Here is a 15,537-nt window from a genome sequence, read left to right on the forward strand (position 1 = left end):
TTTATATTGACGAGAGTAACGTTTCAGGTAGGCTGCTTTTTGGCTCTTCCCTGAGGGATCAGTGTTAGACTCCGATGCACCACAGCAGGTTTACTGTATTCCTTCGACCATCATATTGGCGATGAAACACAGAAATTGCATCGGGAATCAATAGAAAATTCACAATGCCGATTTATATTGACGAGAGTAACGTTTCGGGCAGTCTGGTTCTTTGGTTCTACCCTGGGGGCTCAGTGTTAGACTCCGATGCACCACAGCAGGTTTACTGTATTCCTTCGACCATCATATTGACGATGAAACACAGAAATTGCATCGGGAATCAATAGAAAATTCACAATACCGATTTATATTGACGAGGGTAACGTTCGCGCAGTCTGGTTTTTTGGTTCTTCCATGGGGGCTCAGTGTTAGACTCCGATGCAGCAAAGCAGGTTTACTGTATCCCTTCGACCATCATATTGACGATGAAACACAGAAATTGCATCCGGATTCAATACAAAATTCACAATGCCTATTTATATTGACGAGAGTAACGTTTCGGAGTGTCTGTTTTTTAACTCTTCCCTGGGGGCTCAGTGTTAGACTCCGATGCACCACAGCAGTATTACTGTATCCCTTCGACCATCATATTGACGATGAAACACAGAAATTGCATCGGGAATCAATAGAAAATTCACAATGCCGATTTATATTGACGAGAGTAACGTTTCGGATACGCTGCTTTTTGGCTCTTCCCTGAGGGATCAGTGTTAGACTCCGATGCACCACAGCAGGTTTACTGTATTCCTTCGACCATCATATTGACGATGAAACAGAGAAATTGCATCGGGAATCGATAGAAAATTCACAATGCCGAATTATATTGACGAGAGTAACGTTTCGGGCAGTCTGGTCTTTTGGTTCTTCCCTGGGGGCTCAGTGGTAGACTCCGATGCAGCAAAGCAGGTTTACTGTATCCCTTCGACCATCATATTGACGATGAAAAACAGAAATTGCATCCGGATTCAATACAAAATTCACAATGCCTATTTATATTGACGAGAGTAACGTTTCGGAGTGTCTGTTTTTTAACTCTTCCCTGGGGGCTCAGTGTTAGACTCCGATGCACCACAGCAAGTTTACTGTATTCCGTCGACCATCATATTGACGATGAAACACAGAAATTGCATCGAGAATCAATAGAAAATTCACAATGCCGATTTATACTGACGATAGTAACGTTTCGGGTAGGCTGCTTTTTGGCTCTTCCCTGAGGGATCAGTGTTAGACTCCGATGCACTACAGCAGGTTTACTGTATTCCTTCGACCATCATATTGACGATGAAACACAGAAATTGCATCGGGAATCAATAGAAAATTCACAATGCCGATTTATATTGACGAGAGTAACGTTTCGGGTAGGCTGTTTTTTGGCTCTTCCCTGAGGGATCAGTGTTAGACTCCGATGCACCACAGCAGGTTTACTGTATTCCTTCGACGATCATATTGACGATGAAACACAGAAATTGCATCGGGAATCAATAGAAAATTCACAATGCCGATTTATATTGACGAGAGTAACGTTTCGGGCACTCTGGTTTTTTGGTTCTTCCCTGGGGGCTCAGTGTTAGACTCCGACGCAGCAAAGCAGGTTTACTGTATCCCTTCGACCATCATATTGACGATGAAACACAGAAATTGCATCCGGAGTCAATACAAAATTCACAATATTGACGATGAAACACAGAAATTGCATCCGGAGTCAATACAAAGTTCACAATGCCTAATTATATTGACGAGAGTAACGTTTCGGAGTGTCTGTTTTTTAACTCTTCCCTGGGGGCTCAGTGTTAGACTCCGATGCACCACAGCAGGTTTACTGTATCCCTTCGACCATCATATTGACGATGAAACACAGAAATTGCATCGGGAATCAATACCAAATTCACAATACAAATTTACTTTGACGAGAGTAACGTTTCGGGTAGGCTGCTTTTTGGCTCTTCCCTGAGGGATCAGTGTTAGACTCCGATGCACCACAGCAGGTTTACTGTATTCCTTCGACGATTATATTGAAGATGAAACACAGAAATTGCATCGGGAATCAATACCAAATTCACAATACCGATTTATATTGACGAGAGTAACGTTTCGGGCAGTCTGGTTTTTTGGTTCTTCCCTGGGGGCTCAGTAATAGACTCCGATGCACCACAGCAGGTTTACTGTATCCCTTCGACCATCATATTGACGATGAAACGCAGAAATTGCATCCGGATTCAATACAAAATTCACAATGCCTACTTATATTGACGAGAGTAACGTTTCGGAGTGTCTGTTTTTTAACCCTTCCCCTGGGGCTCAGTGTTAGACTCCGATGGACCACAGTAGGTTTACTGTATCCATTCGACCATCATATTGACGATGAAACACAGAAATTGCATCGGGAATCAATACCAAATTCACAATACCTATTTATATTGACGAGAGTAACGTTTCGGGTAAGCTGCATTTTGGCTCTTCCCAGAGGGATCAGTGTTAGACTCCGATGCACCACAGCAGGTTTACTGTATCCCTTCGACGATCATATTGAAGATGAAAAAGAGAAATTGCATCGGGAATCAATACAAAATTCACAATACCAATTTATATTGACGAGAGTAACGTTTTGTGCAGTCTGGTTTTTCGGTCCTTCCCTGGGGGCTCAGTCTTGGACTCCGATGCACCACAGCAGGTTTACTGTATTCCTTCGACCATCACATTGACGATGAAACAGAGAAATTGCATCGGGAATCAATACAAAATTCACAATACCGATTTATATTGGCGAGAGTAACGTTTCGGGCAGTCTGGTTTGTTGGTTCTTCCCTGGGGGCTCAGTGTTAGACTCCGATGCAGCAAAGCAGGTTCACTGAATCCCTTCGACCATCACATTGACGATGAAACACAGAAATTACATCGGGAATCAATATCAAATTCACAATACCGATTTATATTGACGAGAGTAACGTTTCGGAGTGTCTGTTTTTTAACTCTTACCTGGGGGCTCAGTGTTCGACTCCGATGCACCACAGCAGGTTTACTGTATCCCTTCGACCATCATATTGACGATGAAGCACAGAAATTGCATCGGGAATCAATACCAAATTCACAATACCGATTTACATTGACGAGAGTAACGTTTCGGGTAGGCTGCTTTTTGGCTCTTCCCTGAGGGATCAGTGTTAGACTCCGATGCACCACAGCAGGTTTACTGTATTCCTTCGACGATCATACTGCAGATGAAACACAGAAATTGCATCGGGAATCAATAGAAAATTCACAATGGCGATTTATATTGACGATAGTATCGTTTCGGATAGGCTGCTTTTTGGTTCTTCCCTGAAGGGATCAGTATTAGACTCCGATGCACCACAGCAGGTTTACTGTATCCCTTCGACCATCATATTGACGATGAAACACAGAAATTGCATCCGGATTCAATACAAAATTCACAATGCCGATTTATATTGACGAGAGTAACGTTTCGGGCAGTCTGGTTTTTTGGTTCTTCCCTGGGGGCTCAGTGTTATACTCTGATGCACCACAGCAGGTTTACTGTATCCCTTCAACCATCATATTGACGATGAAACACAGAAATTGCATCCGGATTCAATACAAAATTCACAATGCCTATTTATATTGACGAGAGTAACGTTTCGGGTAGGCTGCTTTTTGGCTCTTCCCTGAGGGATCAGTGTTAGACTCCGATGCACCACAGCAGGTTTACGGTATTCCTTCGACGATCATATTGAAGGTGAAACACAGAAATTGCATCGGGAATCAATACCAAATTCACAATGCCGATTTATATTGACGAGAGTAATGTTTCGGGGAGTCTGTTTTTTGGCTCTTCCTTGGGGGCTCAGTGTTAGACTCCGATGCACCACAGCAGGTTTACTGTATCCCTTCGACCATCACATTGACGAAGAAACAGAGAAATTGCATCGGGAATCAATACCAAATTCACAATACCGATTTATATTGACGAGAGTAACGTTTCGGGCAGTCTGGTTTTTTGGTTCTTCCCTGGGGGCTCAGTGTTAGACTCCGATGCACCACAGCAGATTTACTGTATCCCTTCGACCATCACATTGACGATGAAACAGAGAAATTGCATCGGGAATCAATACCAAATTCACAATACCGATTTATATTGACGAGAGTAACGTTTCGGGGAGTCTGTTTTTTGGCTCTTCCCTGGGGGCTCAGAGTTAGACTCCGATGCACCACAGCAGGTTTACTGTATCCCTTCGACGATAATATTGAAGATGAAACACAAAAATTGCATCGGGGATCAATACAAAATTCACAATACCGATTTATATTGACGAGAGTAACGTTTCGGGCAGTCTGGTTTTTTGGTTCTTCCCTGGGGGCTCAGTGTTAGACTCCGATGCACCACAGCAGGTTTACTGTATCCCTTCGACGATCATATTGAAGATGAAAAAGAGAAATTGCATCGGGAATCAATACAAAATTCACAATACCGATTTATATTGACGAGAGTAACGTTTCGGGCAGTCTGGTTTTTCGGTTCTTCCCTGGGGGCTCAGTGTTAGACTCCGATGCACCACAGCAGGTTTACTGTATTCCTTCGACCATCACATTGACGATGAAACAGAGAAATTGCATCGGGAATCAATACAAAATTCACAATACCGATTTATATTGACGAGAGTAACGTTTCGGGCAGTCTGGTTTTTTGGTTCTTCCCTGGGGGCTCAGTGTTAGACTCCGTTGCAGCAAAGCAGGTTCACTGAATTCCTTCGACCATCACATTGACGATGAAACACAGAAATTACATCGGGAATCAATACCAAATTCACAATACCGATTTATATTGATGAGAGTAACGTTTCGGAGTGTCTGTTTTTTAACTCTTCCCTGGGGGCTCAGTGTTAGACTCGGATGCACCACAGCAGGTTTACTGTATCCCTTCGCCCATCATATTGACGATGAAACACAGAAATTGCATCGGGAATCAATACCAAATTCACAATACCGATTTACATTGACGAGAGTAACGTTCCGGGTAGGCTGCTTTTTGGCTCTTCCCTGAGGGATCAGTGTTAGACTCCGATGCACCACAGCAGGTTTACTGCATTCCTTCGACGATCATACTGAAGATGAAACACAGAAATTGCATCGGGAATCAATAGAAAATTCACAATGCCGATTTATATCGACGAGAGTATCGTTTCGGATAGGCTGCATTTTGGTTCTTCCCTGAGGGATCAGTATTAGACTCCGATGCACCACAGCAGGTTTACTGTATCCCTTCGACCATCATATTGACGATGAAACACAGAAATTGCATCCGGATTCAATACAAAATTCACAATGCCTATTTATATTGACGAGAGTAACGTTTCAGAGTGTCTGTTTTTTAACTCTTCCCTGGGGGCTCAGTGTTAGACTCCGATGCACCACAGCAGGTTTAATGTATCCCTTCGACCATCATATTGACGATGAAACACAGAAATTGCATCGGGAATCAATACCAAATTCACAATACCGATTTATATTGACGAGAGTAACGTTTCGGGCAGTCTGGTTTTTTGGTTCTTCCCTGGGGGCTCAGTGTTAGACTCTGATGCACCACAGCAGGTTTACTGTATCCCTTCGACCATCATATTGACGATGAAACACAGAAATTGCATCCGGATTCAATACAAAATTCACAATGCCTATTTATATTGACGAGAGTAACGTTTCGGGTAGGCTGCTTTTTGGCTCTTCCCTGAGGGATCAGTGTTAGACTCCGATGCACCACAGCAGGTTTACGGTATTCCTTCGACGATCATATTGAAGATGAAACACAGAAATTGCATCGGGAATCAATACCAAATTCACAATGCCGATTTATATTGACGAGAGTAATGTTTCGGGGAGCCTGTTTTTTGGCTCTTCCTTGGGGGCTCAGTGTTAGACTCCGATGCACCACAGCAGGTTTACTGTATCCCTTCGACCATCACATTGACGAAGAAACAGAGAAATTGAATCGGGAATCAATACTAAATTCACAATACCGATTTATATTGACGAGAGTAACGTTTCGGGGAGTCTGTTTTTTGGCTCTTCCCTGGGGTCTCAGTGTTAGACTCCGATGCAGCAAAGCAGGTTTACTGTATCCCTTCGACGATAATATTGAAGATGAAACACAGAAATTGCATCGTGAATCAATACAAAATTCACAATACCGATTTATATTGACGAGAGTAACGTTTTGGGCAGTCTGGTTATTTGGTTCTTCCCTGGGGGCTGAGTGTTAGACTCCGATGCACCACATCAGGTTTACTGTATTCCTTCGATCATCACATTGACGATGAAACTTAGAAATTGCATCGGGAATCAATACAAAATTCACAATACCGATTTATATTGACGAGAGTAACGTTTCGGGCAGTCTGGTTTTTTGGTTCTTCCCTGGGGGCTCAGTGTTAGACTCCGATGCACCACAGCAGGTTTACTGTATTCCTTCGACCATCACATTGACGATGAAACAGAGAAATTGCATCGGGAATGAATACAAAATTCACAATACCGATTTATATTGACGAGAGTAACGTTTCGGGCAGTCTGGTTTCTTTGTTCTTCCCTGGGGGCTCAGTGTTAGACTCCGATGCACCACAGCAGGTTTACTGTATTCCTTCGACCATCACATTGACGATGAAACAGAGAAATTGCATCGGGAACCAATACAAAATTCACAATACCGATTTATATTGACGAGAGTAACGTTTCGGGCAGTCTGGTTATTTGGTTCTTCCCTGGGGGCTCCGTGTTAGACACCGATGCACCACAGCAGGTTTACTGTATCCCTTCGACGATCATATTGAAGATGAACCAGAGAAATTGCATCGGGAATCAATACAAAATTCACAATACAGATTTATATTGACGAGAGTAACGTTTCGGGCAGTCTGGTTTTTTGGTTCTTCCCTGGGGGCTCAGTGTTAGACTCCGATGCAGCAAAGCAGGTTCACTGAAACCCTTCGACCATCACATTGACGATGAAACACAGAAATTACATCGGGAATCAATACCAAATTCACAATACTGATTTATATTGACGAGAGTAACGTTTCGGAGTGTCTGTTTTTTAACTCTTCCCTGGGGGTTCAGTGTTAGACTCCGATGCACAACAGCAGGTTTTCTGTATCCCTTCGACCATCATATTGACGATGAAACACAGAAATTGCATCGGGAATCAATACCAAATTCACAATACCGATTTATATTGACGAGAGTAACGTTTCGGGTAGGCTGCTTTTTGGCTCTTCCCTGAGGGATCAGTGTTAGACTCCGATGCACCACAGCAGGTTTACTGTATTCCTTCGACGATCATATTGAAGATGAAACACAGAAATTGCATCGGGAATCAATAGAAAATTCACAATACCGATTTATATTGACGAGAGTAACGTTTCGGATAGGCTGCTTTTTGGTTCTTCCCTGAGGGATAAGTGTTAGACTCCGATGCACCACAGCAGGTTTACTGTATCCCTTCGACCATCATATTGACGACGAAACACAGAAATTGCATCCGGATTCAACACAAAATTCAGAATGCCTATTTATATTGACGAGAGTAACGTTTCGGAGTGTCTGTTTTTTAATCCTTCCCTGGGGGCTCAGTGTTAGACTCCGATGCACCACAGCAGGTATACTGTATCCCTTCGACCATCATATTGACGATGAAACACAGAAATTGCATCGGGAATCAATACCAAATTCACAATACCGATTTATATTGACGAGAGTAACGTTTCGGGCAGTCTGGTTTCTTGTTCTTCCCTGGGGGCTCAGTGTTAGATTCCGATGCACCACAGCAGGTTTACTGTATTCCTTCGACCATCACATTGACGATGAAACAGAGAAATTGCATCGGGAACCAACACAAAATTCACAATACCGATTTATATTGAGGAGAGTAACGTTTCGGGCGGTCTGGTTATTTGGTTCTTCCCTGGGGGCTCAGTGTTAGACTCCGATGCACCACAGCAGGTTTACTGTATCCCTTCGACGATCATATTGAAGATGAAAAAGAGAAATTGCATCGGGAATCAATACAATATTCACAATACCGATTTATATTGACGAGAGTAACGTTTCGGGCAGTCTGGTTTTTCGGTTCTTCCCTGGGGGCTCAGTGTTAGACTCCGATGCACCACAGCAGGTTTACTGTATTCCTTCGACCATCACATTGACGATGAAACAGAGAAATTGCATCGGGAATCAATACAAAATTCACAATACCGATTTATATTGACGAGAGTAACGTTTCGGGCAGTCTGGTTTTTTGGTTCTTCCCTGGGGGCTCAGTGTTAGACTCCGATGCAGCAAAGCAGGTTCACTGAATTCCTTCGACCATCACATTGACGATGAAACACAGAAATTACATCGGGAATCAATACCAAATTCACAATACCGATTTATATTGATGAGTGTAACGTTTCGGAGTGTCTGTTTTTTAACTCTTCCCTGGGGGCTCAGTGTTAGACTCGGATGCACCACAGCAGGTTTACTGTATCCCTTCGCCCATCATATTGACGATGAAACACAGAAATTGCATCGGGAATCAATACCAAATTCACAATACCGATTTACATTGACGAGAGTAACGTTCCGGGTAGGCTGCTTTTCGGTTCTTCCCTGAGGGATCAGTATTAGACTCCGATGCACCACAGCAGGTTTACTGTATCCCTTCGACCATCATATTGACGATGAAACACAGAAATTGCATCCGGATTCAATACAAAATTCACAATGCCTATTTATATTGACGAGAGTAACGTTTCAGAGTGTCTGTTTTTTAACTCTTCCCTGGGGGCTCAGTGTTAGACTCCGATGCACCACAGCAGGTTTAATGTATCCCTTCGACCATCATATTGACGATGAAACACAGAAATTGCATCGGGAATCAATACCAAATTCACAATACCGATTTATATTGACGAGAGTAACGTTTCGGGCAGTCTGGTTTTTTGGTTCTTCCCTGGGGGCTCAGTGTTAGACTCTGATGCACCACAGCAGGTTTACTGTATCCCTTCGACCATCATATTGACGATGAAACACAGAAATTGCATCCGGATTCAATACAAAATTCACAATGCCTATTTATATTGACGAGAGTAACGTTTCGGGTAGGCTGCTTTTTGGCTCTTCCCTGAGGGATCAGTGTTAGACTCCGATGCACCACAGCAGGTTTACGGTATTCCTTCGACGATCATATTGAAGATGAAACACAGAAATTGCATCGGGAATCAATACCAAATTCACAATGCCGATTTATATTGACGAGAGTAATGTTTCGGGGAGACTGTTTTTTGGCTCTTCCTTGGGGGCTCAGTGTTAGACTCCGATGCACCACAGCAGGTTTACTGTATCCCTTCGACCATCACATTGACGAAGAAATAGAGAAATTGAATCGGGAAACAATACTAAATTCACAATACCGATTTATATTGACGAGAGTAACGTTTCGGGGAGTCTGTTTTTTGGCTCTTCCCTGGGGTCTCAGTGTTAGACTCCGATGCAGCAAAGCAGGTTTACTGTATCCCTTCGACGATAATATTGAAGATGAAACACAGAAATTGCATCGCGAATCAATACAAAATTCACAATACCGATTTATATTGACGAGAGTAACGTTTTGGGCAGTCTGGTTATTTGGTTCTTCCCTGGGGGCTCAGTGTTAGACTCCGATGCACCACATCAGGTTTACTGTATTCCTTCGATCATCACATTGACGATGAAACTTAGAAATTGCATCGGGAATCAATACAAAATTCACAATACCGATTTATATTGACGAGAGTAACGTTTCGGGCAGTCTGGTTTTTTGGTTCTTCCCTGGGGGCTCAGTGTTAGACTCCGATGCACCACGGCAGGTTTACTGTATTCCTTCGACCATCACATTGACGATGAAACAGAGAAATTGCATCGGGAATGAATACAAAATTCACAATACCGATTTATATTGACGAGAGTAACGTTTCGGGCAGTCTGGTTTCTTTGTTCTTCCCTGGGGGCTCAGTGTTAGACTCCGATGCACCACAGCAGGTTTACTGTATTCCTTCGACCATCACATTGACGATGAAACAGAGAAATTGCATCGGGAACCAATACAAAATTCACAATACCGATTTATATTGACGAGAGTAACGTTTCGGGCAGTCTGGTTATTTGGTTCTTCCCTGGGGGCTCCGTGTTAGACACCGATGCACCACAGCAGGTTTACTGTATCCCTTCGACGATCATATTGAAGATGAACCAGAGAAATTGCATCGGGAATCAATACAAAATTCACAATACAGATTTATATTGACGAGAGTAACGTTTCGGGCAGTCTGGTTTTTTGGTTCTTCCCTGGGGGCTCAGTGTTAGACTCCGATGCAGCAAAGCAGGTTCACTGAATCCCTTCGACCATCACATTGACGATGAAACACAGAAATTACATCGGGAATCAATACCAAATTCACAATACTGATTTATATTGACGAGAGTAACGTTTCGGAGTGTCTGTTTTTTAACTCTTCCCTGGGGGCTCAGTGTTAGACTCCGATGCACAACAGCAGGTTTTCTGTATCCCTTCGACCATCATATTGACGATGAAACACAGAAATTGCATCGGGAATCAATACCAAATTCACAATACCGATTTATATTGACGAGAGTAACGTTTCGGGTAGGCTGCTTTTTGGCTCTTCCCTGAGGGATCAGTGTTAGACTCCGATGCACCACAGCAGGTTTACTGTATTCCTTCGACGATCATATTGAAGATGAAACACAGAAATTGCATCGGGAATCAATAGAAAATTCACAATACCGATTTATATTGACGAGAGTAACGTTTCGGATAGGCTGCTTTTTGGTTCTTCCCTGAGGGATAAGTGTTAGACTCCGATGCACCACAGCAGGTTTACTGTATCCCTTCGACCATCATATTGACGATGAAACACAGAAATTGCATCCGGATTCAACACAAAATTCAGAATGCCTATTTATATTGACGAGAGTAACGTTTCGGAGTGTCTGTTTTTTAACTCTTCCCTGGGGGCTCAGTGTTAGACTCCGATGCACCACAGCAGGTATACTGTATCCCTTCGACCATCATATTGACGATGAAACACAGAAATTGCATCGGGAATCAATACCAAATTCACAATACCGATTTATATTGACGAGAGTAACGTTTCGGGCAGTCTGGTTTTTTGGTTCTTCCCTGGGGATCAGTGTTAGACTCCGATGCACCACAGCAGGTTTACTGTATCCCTTCGACCATCATATTGACGATGAAACACAGAAATTGCATCCGGATTCAATACAAAATTCACAATGCCTATTTATATTGACGAGAATAACGTTTCGGGTAGTCTGCTATTTGTATCTTCCCTGAGGGATCAGTGTTAGACTCCGATGCACCACAGCAGGTTTACTGTATTCCTTCGACGATCATACTGAAGATGAAACACAGAAATTGCATCGGGAATCAATAGAAAATTCACAATGCCGATTTATATCGACGAGAGTATCGTTTCGGATAGGCTGCATTTTGGTTCTTCCCTGAGGGATCAGTATTAGACTCCGATGCACCACAGCAGGTTTACTGTATCCCTTCGACCATCATATTGACGATGAAACACAGAAATTGCATCGGGAATCAATACCAAATTCACAATACCTATTTATACTGACGAGAGTAACGTTTCGGGTAGGCTGCATTTTCGCTCTTCCCAGAGGGATCAGTGTTAGACTCCGATGCGCCACAGCAGGTTTACTGTATTCCTTCGACGATCATATTGAAGATGAAACACAGAAATTGCATCGGGAATCAATACCAAATTCACAATGCCGATTTATATTGACGAGAGGAACGTTTCAGGGAGTCGGTTCTTTGGCTCTTCGCTGGGGGCTCGGTGTTAGACTCTGATGCACCACAGCAGATTTACTGTATCTCTTCGACCATCACATTGACGATGAAACAGAGAAATTGCATCGGGAATCAATACCAAATTAACAATACAGATTTATATTGACGAGAGTAACGTTTCGGGGAGTCTGTTCTTTGGCTCTTCCCTGGGGGCTCAGTGTTAGACTCCGATGCACCACAGCAGGTTTACTGTATCCCTTCGACGATAATATTGAAGATGAAACACAAAAATTGCATCGGGGATCAATACAAAATTCACAATACCGATTTATATTGACGAGAGTAACGTTTCGGGCAGTCTGGTTTTTTGGTTCTTCCTGGGGGCTCAGTGTTAGACTCCGATGCACCACAGCAGGTTTACTGTATCCCTTCGACGATCATATTGAAGATGAAACACAGAAATTGCATCGGGAATCAATACAAAATTCACAATATCGATTTATATTGACGAGAGTAACGTTTTGGGCAATCTGGTTTTTTGGTTGTTCCCTGGGAGCTCAGTGTTAGACTCCGTTGCAGCAAAGCAGGTTCACTGAACCCCTTCGACCATCACATTGACGATGAAACACAGAAATTACATCGGGAATCAATACAAAATTCACAATGCCGATGTATATTGACGAGAGTAACGTTTCGGGTAGGCTGCTTTTTGGCTCTTCCCTGAGGGATCAGTGTTAGACTCCGATGCCCCACAGCAGGTTTATTGTATCCCTTCGACGATCATATTGAAGATGAAACACAGAGATTGCATCGGGAATCAATAGAAAATTCACAATACCGATTTATATTGACGAGAGTAACGTTTCGGGCAGTCTGGTTATTTGGTTCTTCCCTGGGGGCTCAGTGTTAGACTCCGATGCACCACAGCAGGTTTACTGTATTCCTTTGACCATCACAGTGACGATGAAACAGAGAAATTGCATCGGGAATCAATACAAAATTCACAATACCGATTTATATTGACGAGAGTAACGTTTCGGGCATTCTGGTTTTTTGGTTCTTCCCTGGGGGCTCAGTGTTAGACTCCGATGCACCACAGCAGGTTTACTGTATTCCTTCGACCATCACATTGACGATGAAACAGAGAAATTGCATCGGGAATCAATACAAAATTCACAATACCCATTTATATTGACGAGAGTAACGTTTCGGGCAGTCTGGTTTTTTTGTTCTTCCCTGGGGGCTCAGTGTTAGATTCCGATGCACCACAGCAGGTTTACTGTATTCCTTCGACCATCACATTGACGATGAAACAGAGAAATTGCATCGGGAACCAATACAAAATTCACAATACCGATTTATATTGACGAGAGTAACGTTTCGGGCAGTCTGGTTTTTTGGTTCTTCCCTGGGGGCTCAGTGTTAGACTCCGATGCACCACAGCAGGTTTACTGCATCCCTTCGACGATCATATTGAAGATGAAAAAGAGAAATTGCATCGGGAATCAATACCAAATTCACAATACCGATTTATATTGACGAGAGTAACGTTTCAGAGTGTCTGTTTTTTAACTCTTCCCTGGGGGCTCAGTGTTAGACTCCGATGCACCACAGCAGGTTTACTGTATCCCTTCGACCATCATATTGACGATGAAACACAGAAATTGCATCGGGAATCAATACCAAATTCACAATACCGATTTACATTGACGAGAGTAACGTTTCGGGTAGGCTGCTTTTTGGCTCTTCCCTGAGGGATCAGTGTTAGACTCCGATGCACCACAGCAGGTTTACTGTATTCCTTCGACGATCATACTGATGATGAAACGCAGAAATTGCATCGGGAATCAATAGAAAATTCACAATGCCGATTTATATCGACGAGAGTATCGTTTCGGATAGGCTGCTTTTTGGTTCTTCCCTGAGGGATCAGTATTAGACTCCGATGCACCACAGCAGGTTTACTGTATCCCTTCGACCATCATATTGACGATGAAACACAGAAATTGCATCCGGATTCAATACAAAATTCACAATGCCTATTTATATTGACGAGAGTAACGTTTCGGAGTGTCTGTTTTTTAACTCTTCCCTGGGGGCTCAGTGTTAGACTCCGATGCACCACAGCAGGTTTACTGTATCCCTTCGACGATAATATTGAAGATGAAACACAAAAATTGCTTCGGGGATCAATACAAAATTCACAATACCGATTTATATTGACGAGAGTAACGTTTCGGGCAGTCTGGTTTTATGGTTCTTCCCTGGGGGCTCAGTGTTAGATTCCGATGCACCACAGCAGGTTTACTGTATCCCTTCGACGATCATATTGAAGATGAAACACAGAAATTGCATCGCGAATCAATACAAAATTCACAATACCGATTTATATTGACGAGAGTAACGTTTTGGGCAGTCTGGTTATTTGGTTCTTCCCTGGGGGCTCAGTGTTAGACTCCGATGCACCACAGCAAATTTACTGTATTCCTTCGTCCATCACATTGACGATGAAACAGAGAAATTGCATCGGGAATCAATACAAAATTCACAATACCGATTTATATTGACGAGAGTAACGTTTCGGGCAGTCTGGTTTTTTGGTTCTTCCCTGGGGGCTCAGTGTTACACTCCGATGCACCACAGCAGGTTTACTGTATTCCTTCGACCATCACATTGACGATGAAACAGAGAAATTGCATCGGGAATCAATACAAAATTCACAATTCCGATTTATATTGACGAGAGTAACGTTTCGGGCAATCTGGTTTCTTTGTTCTTCCCTGGGGGCTCAGTGCTAGACTCCGATGCACCACAGCAGGTTTACTGTATTCCTTCGACCATCACATTGACGATGAAACAGAGAAATTGCATCGGGAACCAATACAAAATTCACAATACCGATTTATATTGACGAGAGTAACGTTTCGGGCAGTCTGGTTATTTGGTTCTTCCCTGGGGGCTCAGTGTTAGACTCCGATGCACCACAGCAGGTTTACTGTATCCCTTCGACGATCATATTGAAGATGAAACAGAGAAATTGCTTCGGGAATCAATACAAAATTCACAATACCGATTTATATTGACGAGAGTAACGTTTCGGGCAGTCTGGTTTTTTGGTTCTTCCCTGGGGGCTCAGTGTTAGACTCCGATGCAGCAAAGCAGGTTCACTGAATCCCTTCGACCATCACATTGACGATGAAACACAGAAATTACATCGGGAATCAATACCAAATTCACAATACTGATTTATATTGACGAGAGTAACGTTTCGGAGTGTCTGTTTTTTAACTCTTCCCTGGGGGCTCAGTGTTAGACTCCGATGCACCACAGCAGGTTTACTGTATCCCTTCGACCATCATATTGACGATGAAACACAGAAATTGCATCCGGATTCAATGCAAAATTCACAATGCCTATTTATATTGACGAGAGTAACGTTTCGGGTAGGCTGCTATTTGTATCTTCCCTGAGGGATCAGTGTTAGACTCCGATGCACCGCAGCAGGTTTACTGTATTCCTTCGACGATCATACTGAAGATGAAACACAGAAATGGCATCGGGAATCAATAGAAAATTCACAATGCCGATTTATTTCGACGAGAGTATCGTTTCGGATAGGCTGCTTTTTGGTTTTTCCCTGAGGG

Source organism: Schistocerca cancellata, chromosome 10, assembly GCF_023864275.1.
Source record: "Schistocerca cancellata isolate TAMUIC-IGC-003103 chromosome 10, iqSchCanc2.1, whole genome shotgun sequence".
Lineage (NCBI taxonomy): Eukaryota > Metazoa > Arthropoda > Insecta > Orthoptera > Acrididae > Schistocerca > Schistocerca cancellata.